This window comes from Leptonychotes weddellii, chromosome 1, assembly GCF_054177405.1.
Source record: "Leptonychotes weddellii isolate Sample4059 chromosome 1, ASM5417740v2, whole genome shotgun sequence".
Lineage (NCBI taxonomy): Eukaryota > Metazoa > Chordata > Mammalia > Carnivora > Phocidae > Leptonychotes > Leptonychotes weddellii.
Window position 1 is genome coordinate 154,958,195 of NC_138369.1, and position 12,374 is coordinate 154,970,568.

At 37.8% G+C, this 12,374-nt stretch overlaps 1 long non-coding RNA gene across 2 annotated transcripts in view; it reads right to left on the reverse strand.

The window, feature by feature from the left end:
- The window catches only part of LOC115945077 (uncharacterized), a 192,885-nt gene extending 183,877 nt beyond the window's left edge, over positions 1-9,008 (reverse strand). For both annotated transcript variants that reach the window (XR_014138614.1, XR_014138618.1), the window contains exon 1: positions 8,365-9,008. This is a non-coding gene — a long non-coding RNA (uncharacterized LOC115945077). The remainder of the gene's footprint in view (positions 1-8,364) is intronic.
- Between the last annotated feature and the right edge of the window lie 3,366 nt (positions 9,009-12,374).

Consider the following 12,374-nt stretch of genomic DNA (forward strand, 5'->3'; position numbering starts at 1 on the left):
CTCTGTCTAGCACCTTTCTCTTTGCATACTGTTTTTTAGTTTTAGCGAAAGCCAATAAGCAGAAATCAATAAAGGTCATGTTAATCATTACAAAGGAAAAATGAAAGAAGGCTATGGCTGTAATCCAGAAAATGATCTAAGATTTGGAAAAACAAAAATATCCTAACATATAAATAAAGTTCCTCCGAGCCTGTCAAGAGGAGATGCTTGCAACCTGATCCTGTGTCTGTGTCTCCTCATTCGCCGACGCCGTCCTTTCCTACGAAAGACCCACCCCGGCTGGAGCTGGACTCCAGCAGTTTTATATACTTTAGAAAAGACCATTTCAAAGTATCTATGCTATCTGTATATTAATGAGCAAATATGAAGAGCAAGCACATAGGTGAGGACTATTGTTACCGTACTATTTATAGGTGAGGGAACTGAAAGTTTAGGTAATTTACCCAAGGTCACACAGCTAGTAAACTAATGGTAGAGCTGGATTCCTACCAGGCATTCTGGCTCCAGAGTTCACTCTGTTTACCACCACATTATACAACCTCTTTCAGTTTTCAGAAAAAATTTTCTGAAGTTTTGAAAATCTTATTTCCCTTTTAAATCATCATACAGAGATATTAACTTGATCTAGTCTCAGCTATCCAATCCCTCCCTCCACCTCCAAGTCCCCTGACTAGGTTTACCCTAAAGGTATGCACATTGAAGTTTTTATTTTCTTGGAGATGATTTTGTAAATAGCATAAAGTTCTTTGGAATTCCCAAATAAATGCAAATAAAGTTTTGAACCAATATTTGAGGAACTAGCAAGCTGTGCCAAAGCAATTTTCATCACTATAAAAAGCAAGTTTCAGTGGCCCGACGATTCTTTTATTTATTTATTCAATTATTTATTTATAACATCTAGAGCATATGATCTTTCGGGTTAATCTTACAGTTGAAAAGTCTCATAGAGAGTGGAGAAACAAACAGATGGCATCATTCCAGGAAAGGCCAGGAAACACTGCATAGCAATGTAAAATTCATATCAAAACTGAAGCACATGACAAGTTAAAGCAGGCAATCTGTTGTCTGGGTTAGAGTTACCAGGAGAAAGCCCAAGTACCACCAAAAAGCATATCATCTCTGACTCCAGGGATGTATCCACACCCTCTAATTGGCTATTTTGTACTAATCAATACATTACAAGCACCTAATAGGCACTCCTGCAAATCCTGGCAAAACAACTCACACCACAGAAAGCACCGTAGCCTTGAATATTCATACCCAAGTGCAAATGTTAATTCATGCAGTGCTTGCGTTAAACTGGTCTAATTATCTACTGAAGGAATCTATTAAAGGCATGCTGTCAATCCTACAGATTGGGTTCAGCAAAGTGAAACTGAATTGGGTGCCTTTTCAGCTAATTACAAAATTCTGCCTGACATGCTTTAAGAATGGTCAAAAAAAGTACACATGGCCAACATTCAGTTCCCCAACAGCACAGCATCTCCTCTTGTCAATCAAGGAAATACAGAACACAATGTTAGGAAGAGAGGCGCAGCCTAGGAGACCATGCATCCTTTCATTACACTTCTTTTATTGTCCCAGAAGAAATGTGACCTGCCGGGGCGCCTGGATGGCTCAGTTGGTTAAGCGACTGCCTTCGGCTCAGGTCATGATCCTGTAGTCCCGGGATCGAGTTCCGCATCTGGCTCCCTGCTCGGCGGGGAGTCTGCTTCTCCCTCTGACCCTCCCCCCTCTCATGTGCTCTCTCTCTCCTCTCATCCTCTCTCTCAAATAAATAAATAAATAAAATCTTTAAAAAAAAAAAAAAAAGAAATGTGACCTGCCACAAATAACCAGATTTTTAAAAAAATCTCCAGCTGCCCATAAGTGGTTTTTCATTGCATGGTTTAAGCTGATAACCAATAACTTTTAAACACTTAGAAATATTCCTCAATGGCTAGTCTATATATTTGGCTTTTAAAAAATCTGTTTATAGCATTCTCTTTTTCCCTTTGTCTCTAATATTAACTTAAAATGAAAAAGAAAGTATGATTCTTCCCTTTCTGCCTCCCCCATTTTCTCTAGGTCTTAAGTTTCCCTAGGTCTCAAGTTGCTACCTGTTCATCCCACACTCATATAACACTGAGTAGACCTTATCATAAGGATGGCAGTTTACAATATAGCATCTAGATAATGTTCCAAAATATTGGTGGCATGGAGCCAACTTACTGTCAAAATCAGACATTCTTGTCCTCTACCTGTAAATGTTTGCTGCTGCCCAGCCCAACCAGATTTCCCATATCTTTTCTCCTGACATACACACACCTTAGGTTTTATACCATCCACATCTGAATTTGAAACACCTATATAAAAACGGAAGTTCAAATCATAACCCTGAGCCATCAAATAGGCTGATCTGGCATCAGCACACTTTTATAGAAGACAAGTAGCATTTAAGGAAATTTTACAAAGATTACCCTCAGTGATGAATAAGGGACTGATGATTAAATTATTCAGACTGTTCACTATACAATAACTCATATCCTTCTCCTCTTTCTATCACATAACATGTCCAAAATATCAGCAAATCTCACTAGCATTACCTTAAAAATATATCCAGAGTCTATCTACCTCCACTCTTTCAGCCATGTTCAAGGTACCAACATCTCTTGCCTATAGTACTGCAATGGCTTCAAAACTTGTACCTCTGCTTCCTCCTTTGCCCTTCTCTTAGTCTATATTTTCTCCACATAGAAGTTATAACATAGAGGCGCCTGGGTGGCTCAGTCATTGGGCATCTGCCTTCAGCTCAGGTCATGATCCCAGGGTCCTGGGATCAAGCCCCGCATCGGGCTCCTTGCTCAGTAGGAGGTCTGCTTCTCCCTCTCCCACTCGCCCTGCTTCTCCCTCTCCCACTCCCCCTGCTTGTGCTCCTGCTCTCGCTATCTCTCTGTCAAATAAATAAATAAAAATCTTAAAAAAAAAAGTTATAACATAAAGATAACATAATAAGTCAAAAATATAAAAGTCATGTCAAAGTGAAATCAGTCAGTCACAAAATGACAAATACTGGATGATTCCATTTAGATGAGGTATCTAAAATAGTCAAACTCATAGAAGAACAGTGGTTGCCAAGGGCTGGGGGGAGGAGAAAATGGGGAGTTGTTGTTCAATGAGTATAAAGTTTCAATTTTGCAAGATGAAAAACAGCTAGAGATCTGTTATACAATGATATGAATATAGTTAACACTACTGAACTATACATTTAGAAGTGGTATTTTTTTTTTAAACATGGTAGAGCTTATTTTTCTCTTCAGAAAATCTTCCCAAGACTTCACATGTTATTCAGCAAAATCCTGAACCTTTTCCTTGGCCCAGAGGACTAAGCATGATTGGACCCCCACTACTCTCTACAGTGTCTGTGCTAACCCCCACACCCACTTGCCCGACCTCATCCCCCACTTTCCCCTCACTCATTCTCTGCAGCCAAACTGGTCCCCTCCCCTTGTCTTTAACACACCAAGGCCACACCATTGTTGAAGCAAACACTCTTCCCTTCAGAGATTCACACTATTCATTTGTTTATTTCATGTAGGGCTCTGATCAAAAATCACCTGACAGTGATTATGCAACTGACATCATCAACCTAAAATTACACCTGTCATTGGGTACCTTTCTCCTGGTTTACTTTACGTCCTAGCATTTATTAGCACCCGGTCAACTTTCTATCTATTTCTTTCCTGTCTCTCCCAACTAAAAACAAATTCCAAGAGTTCAAAACATTTGTTTTGTTCACTGCTCTATCAGTACCTGCTCAATAAATACTTATTGAATAACTGAATGAATAAATGGCATGAGTTAATGTGATTATGGGTAATTTCACAATAAAAAAATAAATTTCTTTTTTTTTTTTTTTGGTCTTTACCCCAATTCCTGACCCCATTTCCTAAGGATACTCAGCTTAACCCAGTATTCTTTTATTAAAGTGGAAAAATTATTTATAGAGATTAAGAAATATGCTAATATATGAAGTACAAAAGTTGTCTAGTTTTTGATGTTGTATATTCTTCATTCTTCTGAGATCACAATATGCCCACAAGATATCATGTGATGGGAGCAGCTATGCTTATCAAAGCTGCCTTGTAGCACAAGTATACAGTAGTCTCATCTCTGTGAGGTGCTCATAAATTCCAGGCTGATTCACACACACACACACACACACACCATCTGGGTGTTGTCTAAAGCTAAACTTATTAACTTAGACCTGCAATGCTGACTGTTGATATGAACTGGTGCCAAGAGGCCTGTAAGAATGAAGAAAAATAAAAGTAGGAAGGTAAATAAAGATGAGAAACAGTGAAAAAAAACTGGAGCAAAATGTAGAGACAAAGGAACACTAAATCTGTAGCAAGGAGGTAAATCAGAGCCTCTTTAAATTGAAAAAATTTAGAAATGCAATATCAGAAGTTAAATAAGGTCATTCATAAGAGAATATCTGTAGCATATTTCCAACCTACTGTGGAAATAAAATTCATGAATAATGTTAAAGGTATTTACATGATCCACTGTTCTCCCAAATAGTGTTTGCCTAATGTAATAAGATCTGGATTGCTTAAGCAAAATACAAACTTGGGATTGTAAGACTTAAACCTGATGGCCCATGTTAGTCAAAAAAGAAGATGAACTTTCTCTTAATGTAACAGTTTACATCAATATTATCACTTTATTCCATTTATGTTACAGGTTATTGTGATTAAATTATTACTCTGTAGTAGTTATACTATATGACCTTTAACAGAGATTCTATTCTCCTTTTTGACTATACCTTGATTGTTAGTTTCATTTAAAACGAAGTCTTAAAATTCAAATTTAATGCAAGCAATTCCAATCTTCTTTTGTAAAGTAAATAGCATTTGAAAAATACAGTCTATCCTAAAGACAACAGAATATTCTTTAATAAACAAAAATCTGAATAAAAATTACTCCTCTTTCCAATTTTCCTAAAGTCAGATTTTTTTAAAACATATATCTACCTCATTTCCTTCCAACTCTTGAAAGTTGATAGAATTACATTTACAAATGCAAAAAGTAAATTCTTAAAGCTAAGGAACTTTCCTCTTTTTCTTTCCCCCATCGTCTCTCAGCATATATTTATATAAAACATCCTTGGGGAAAAATGAAAAAAAAACCTGTGTTATTAATATCAGAGTTTTCTAGCAGTAACATGTCTCTCAAACTCTATAAATGAAGATAGCTTGCCTTTACAATTACCTGTATTTTATCTTTTTACCTGGACCTCATCTCCAAATAGTTAGGGTCTCCTGGGAGTAATTTAGATGCTTTCCCTGGAAGGCTTGTTTCACTCTTTATTAACCTCATCAGCCTGGCTCAACTAAAGCAAGTGTCCGATAGATATTTTTTACCGCAGTTTCCTATTTCCCCCGAACACACGCTTTAGCTCTACCTACATTAACTTCACTGTGACATACGGCAGGACCTCTGGTCCCTCTGCTTCCCTTCCTGGTTGTTTTGTTGCTGTTCTATAGCCAGCATTTTAACTATCTGAAGAAATCAATCCTTATCTCTTCTTAGAAACACCAGATGACTGTTAGTGAGTCAAATTTAATGGATTTCAGCTCTTTCCCCCATCAAATAGGAAAGCATATCAGCTAACCAAATAACATTGGGAAAGCACTTTAAGTTAGTGTTTTCACATTCCTTTTAAGTCAAGTAGATGCGAAAGGACATCTCACTTTGACACGCCCCTGCTCTTTATTGCAGATTCATATAATTGATTTAGTGAATAATTGATTCAGTCAGTATTTTGAGAGTTTGTTCTGTGCAATGTGCTGTGCTATGTCCCATGGAAGATGAGAAGATGAATTAGGAATGTTCCTTGTCCTCAAGAAGCTCACAAAAACTTAGGGGTTTACATTTTAGTTTTATGTATCACAGGAAGTTATGAAACATATACAGAAATAAGATAATTGGGTACAATGACTGGCAAGCAAAAACCTCTGTATAAGCATTCCATCAGATACTCAATCTGCAAAGAAGGAAACTGTGGTAGGTTGATTGCCAAAATGTCCTCAATTCCCCACCCCTTCTTCATGCCCTTTGCAATATGACCGTCTGCTCCCATCAAAAGGCGGAATCCATTTTCCTACTCCTTGAACCTGGACTAGCCTTATAACTTGCTTTGGCCAACAGATGGTGCCAGAAGAGTCCATGTGCCAGTTCTGAGCTAAGGTTCTAAGAGGCTTGATCTCTTATACTCTCTCTCCTGGAACCTTGTCACCAGACTGTGAACAAGCCCAAGCTAGATGGTTAGATAGTGAGACATATCTGGTGAGACATATCTGGCCTGGTTACTTCCATCACCCCAACCAGCAACCAGCACACATGAGTAAGGCTATTTTAGATGAGGCAGCCTCTAGCTCATCTGCCAGATTTCCACCGATGTGTGAGCTAACCCAGCTGAGATTGGCTGAGCCTGATCCAGATCAGCAGAACTGTCAAACTGACTCATAGATTCATGAGAAATAATACAAACACTTCTTTTGAGCCGCTGAGATGGAGATGGCTTATTGCACAGTAATAATATATTGTTATGGGATTACATAACCAATACAGGGTAGTGGATATAGCATTTGTAAATGCATAAGGAGCCATGGTTTTCTCTATTTGTAGTATGCAACTACATCTATATAATTTAAACTGTATATACATTTCAGTATTTAAATAAAATAAATGAAATGATTTCAACAAAAATGCAATGAAAGAAACACAAGTTCCCAAGACTATGTTTTGTTTTGTTTCCATTTTATTCACTGATAGAGTGACTGGAATAGATCAGGTGCTCAAAAAAAATTTTTGGTTGAAAAACTAAATGCATTTAACCAAATATTTATTTGATTATCTCTGAATACAGAATTAAAGCCTGAGAAAAGGCATTTAAATGGATTTCAAGAAAGTGAGTAGAGATCAGGAAACTAGAAGGCTGTAGTGACACTCCAGATATGCTATGATGAGATCTTAAACTGGGTTGGTGAGAGCAAGAACGGAGGAAGAAAAGATCAATTTGGCCCCATTAAATGGGCTGAGCTTGCCTCCAAAATGTGTGTAACAACCTATTGTCTAGAATCCTTTCATATATCCATTTCAAAATATCAATGAAACTGTGATAAAATTTCTAAATTCAAGTATTCACAGTCTAATGATGGAAATATTCCAGCCATCTCCTTTCTGTATTACAACCAAATTTGACAGTGCTACCATAAAGGTAGACACAGACAGGGACTAGGGATGCAGTACAGAAGTTTTCCTGGAAAAAAGGTAATCCAATGCTGAGGCCAAAAGAAGTACCCAATTAAAGGATCAAGTGGAAAGATGTGTCAGGGAGGAAATTCAGCAAACACAAAGAACCAAGGAAAGAGAGAGCATGGTAAATCCTAGGAATTGCAAATAATTCAGTGTGGTTGGAGTAAAGCTTCAGAGAATAAGTGAGGCAAGAGAAGAAGAAGTAATCAGGAATGAGCCCATAAAAAAAAAAAAAATTAGACCTTGATAAATGTTCAGGTTTATTGGTAAGCAATGAGGAACATCTGAGGGGTCTTCAGCAAAGCAATGACATAATGAGGCTTAGAGTTTAGGAAGATCCTCTTGAATGTACTGTGGCAGTTGAATGGAGAGGAGCAAGAATAATATCAAAGAGAACATTCAGCAAACAGCTACAGCGGTCCCAATGGGAAAGGCTGGGTGCCTGAGCAAATGTAGTTTAGCACTGGAGATGTATGCAAGTAGGTAGATTTGATATTTTGGAAAGAAAATATGAGGGAGTAGAAAGTGGATAAGTAAAATTCTGACTTTTGCAACTTGTGGATGGAAGGGGCAAGCATGAAATGAGAAGACATAGTAGGGATAGCAGGCAAGCAGGAAGACTGTAAGTTCACTCTTTGAAGTTCATGCACCCTGTGTTTGAGATCATTTGAATCCTAAAGTAAAGATGTGCAAAGAGAGGGGTGCCTGGGTGGCTCAGTCATTAAGCATCTGCCTTCGGCTCAGGTCATGATCCCAGGGTCCTGGGATCGAGCCCCACATCAGGCTCCCTGCTCCGCGGGAAGCCTGCTTCTCCCTCTCCCACTCCCCCTGCTTGTGTTCCCTCTCTCGCTGTGTCTCTCTCTGTCAAATAAATAAAATCTTTAAAAATAAAAAAATAAAAAGATGTGCAAAGAGAAGCCATCAATTTATCTAGCATGTTGTCTAGTTCTGCATGGTACCTGACCAACAATAAGTCCTCAATAATTCATTTGTGAATAAATAAACAAAAAATCTTGGAAAAGAGATATAGCCTTGAATCTAGAAAAGGGAATTAATACATACCTGGGAGAATTTATGCTGTGGGAGTATATTAAATCAGTTCTGCTCAAAGTATGGACTTCAGACAATGCTGGTCCTCAAGCTGTCATGTGTCTTTAAGATAAAAACAGATATTAAAAATAAGCATTTGGAAACTTATATAGCAATTTAACGGAGTAATTTTATGTCTGTTTTATTAAGATAAAAAAATTGAGCTCATATTTTGTATGTTATTCTTTTTTTATTTCATTTTTTTCAGTAATATAAATCTTTTTTATTTTTACAAAAATTTTGGTATGTAATAGATTTGATGTATTATAAACAAACACACAAATAAAAATCCTGGCCCATTATTACAGGTACTTTAAGCACTAAATTAGACCATTCGAGGAAAATGGCAGCTCCCCTTTGACCCATTTTCACCTCCTACTCTTTCTTCTTATCTGTTTTCTAAACCCAATTTGATTCCTTCCCTAGAATCTCAGTAGTAAACTAAAGTGTCTTTTGTGCATTTTGTATGCTTATCCAATTTGGCTACAAAATTGTTCCAATAGCATGGACAAAAGGCACTTCTTTCCCTTGCTTGAGTCCTGTAGAAAGAACAGCGTGGTAGGCAAAATTCTAAGACAGCCCCTTGGTGTTCTACCTTATATAATCCGTATCCTTTGAGTGTAGGCAAGACCTATGACTTGCCTCTAGCCAAACAAAACAAAACATGGTAAGAGTTTTGTCAAGTATTTCAGTTCTGCTCAAAGTATGGACTTCAGACAATGCTGGTCCTCAAGCTGTCATGTGTCTTTAAGATATATGACTATAACTATAAAAAAAGTCATTATATTTCATAAGAAAATGAAAAATGGGCACGGGAGCCTTTGAGAGAGTAGCTTCACTAGACTAGGGAGCTTTGAAATAAAGATTTTAAGGAGGTGGGGAGGGGATGGATGGTGCACATTTGGGGATACTGAATATAAATAAATAGAACAATTTTGGAAATTAAAGAAAGATGTTCAATGAAAGTTGGGTGATGCTGAGTGTAGGGTTAAGGAATGTATATTTCAACATGGTGGAAGCAAGAAAAAAAAAGATTAATGATGCTGGAGTGAGAGGTGATTAAGGCATGACACCTGGGACTCGAGTGGAAGCATTAGCTCTAAAGGAAAACACTTCTTACTCTCAGACTGTAAAAAAAGAAAAAAAGACATGTGAAAAGAAAAGAAGAGGCAATTTTTTAAAAAATGCTCCCATAGGACAGTCTCTAACTTCTTGACAGAGAAGGGAAGTTGTCCACTTCAAGGTGAAAAGGAAGGATGGGCCCCTGAATCGGAAGTGAGCGAAGGTTTGGAATAGCTCTTGTGCAGACTATGTTAGAGGATCAACAAGAGATTAATGAAAGGATTAAGAAGCAATTAAAGTCAGGCAGCATGAATTGGTTGTAGGCCAAGTCTGCAGAGTTTTGCTTGAAATCTGTCACTGATGCTGGGTAACAGCTAGTAGAGAAGCTGGATTGATGGCGGATCGGTGGCTCATAGAAAGCACAGCATACATCACTAAGGATGAGACGTGCATACACTACTTGATTTGAAAAGGACAGCCAGAAGATTGGAGATTTTAACAACAGATGGCAAATGTACTTTCAGCCAGCTATGACACTGGTAAATTTTAAAATCCAACCACTAGGAAACAGAAAATGCCCTAAAGCATTTTAATCACAGCCTATTTTAGCATTGTCCCTAACAGTCCAGCTAACTTCCTTAGACTAGTCCTTTTTCTCCTCCAATTCCTTGTATATTAAAATATTTTAAACAGAAGCAGCATGGCCTTCTAGGAATTTGTATGTAGAGCTTATTAGTATCCTGATTCTGTAACTTAACTAGTTGCATTGGGAAACTTATTTCATCTCTCTGTCCCTTAGGTTCCTTATCATAAGTGGGGATAATTAACTCTCAGTGCAGATGTAATCATTAAATGAGATAATTTATGTACTGCTATCATGATATGTATGATGGATATTTAAATAATGTTATTTAATTTGTTTAGAACCAATGTAATTCCATATATTATTTTTGTTTTCTAGAACAAGCCAGTAAAAAACACTGAGAAAAACAGAAACCACAGTAAAGTAGAAAAGAAAGGTAAATGTGATCACAAATCCATCATCCAAGCATTAAAAATTTTAATATTTTAGTACCAAATATAAATTTTTATAACTAGAGAGACAGTTTTGAGGCCATAAAGTTCATTCTCTACATTTTACAGATGAGAAAACGAAGGTGGCTTTTCTAAGGGCACTAAACTTATTAGCTATAGAGCCGGGACTAGAAATGAGGTCTTCCATCTCCAGTGCTTTTCCACTCACTGTGATGAGGGAGGTAAAATATTGCGCTGTCAACAACCAACATCTACTGGGTCCACACATACTTAGGGCATTCACCACTCTGGGTGTATAATCGTTATTTGTTATGATTTCACACCTCCTATTATGAAACCGATCGAAAGTGTACATGCAGATCAGCAAAAAGACAATCCTTCCAAATAAAATAGAAAAAAAAAAAACACCTTATACCTATGCCTGCAGCATAAGCTGTATAAAATTCATTTCCTCCAGTATCATAGTTTGCAAAAACTCTATTTTTGCAAGAGAAAAACATCAATTTTTCAACTATCCTTGATATCAAGAAAAGCATGACGGCTGTAAGTCATCCACTTTGTAAGCTCTTAAAACTCAGTCCCAAGGGCTCTTCTGCCTTATCAAAAGGCCTAAATGATGTAAATTAGTCCACTGAAAGTTCAGAAAAAATATTCTCACAGATTGTTAAAGACCTCAAGCCTAGTCCACGGATGCCACACTTAGCCTGCAATATGTAAGATTTAAACTAGCTTTTATAGGTGAACACAGAAAAAGACACAAGGAGATATACATTGACTTCAAAATGATGTCTCCTGAAGGTTCATGGTTGAGTTCAACTTGCAGATGATAATTTAGCAAAGAAATAACTGTAGCATATCCTTTTGTAATGATTCAGGCATTAGTCCCCAAAATCTTGTTTGCACGACTTAAAAAAGGTATTCGTAAATAGAACACTTCTGTCTGCTTCTTTTATGATGGTAAGGAGTTAAGGATTATTAATTGGACAGTGTAACAAGTATTACCTAGGCCACCAGCCTAGGGGTATCCCTCCAGCTCAGAGTATGTTTATGGAGTGTGAGACCTGTGTCTATGGTGAAGGCAAACAGCAAAATTTGGTCAGAGAATTTTCATTTGGTTTATTAAACATCTATTATCTGCCTAATCTATCTGTTATTTTAGACACCTGAAGATACAAAACTAAGCAAGTCCCAGGTCCAGCCATCTAGAATTCTATAATCTTCTGAGAGAGGCAGACACATAGACAGAAAATTTCTATATGTTAAATTAGAGATAGAATGAGGGCTCTATTTGTAGCACAAAAGTGAAGGGGGCATGGAAGGGGCAGTCATTAACCTCATCTTTGGTTCAGGATTCCTGAAGATGAAGATGGCTAATGTACTGGAGAGGATGAGTAAAGAGCAAGGTGGTAAAAGATGAGAAAGACATCCAGGCATGAACAAAGACCTAAGGCATTCACCAGGATGGTATGTTCTGAGAAGCATAAGCTGTTAGATATTGCTAAATAATAAAGTTCAAAACAAATCACAGGAGGGGACAAGGATTAAGAAGTACTGAAAGCCAGTTATGGGAGAGACTCATGTACCACAGTAAGTAGCCAAAGAGCCTGGGCTTGATGCTGTAACTCACCAGGAGCTAATCAGAGCAGCCGAGTGTGTTAGAAAGTTCACCCTGGGCAGTTGGGGGAGGGGAGGTTGAACAGAGAAGGGACTGGATGAGAAGGGTGGGGCCAGCTAGAAGGATCCAGATATGGTATGAGGATCTGGTGCAGGGCAATGACAGTGTGTATGAAAGGAGTTAACAGAGGAAAGAATGACTGAAGAGGGAAGGGTGGAGGACCCTGGGATGTGTCAGAGGAGGAGAGGGAAGAGTTCAGGAATGACACCAT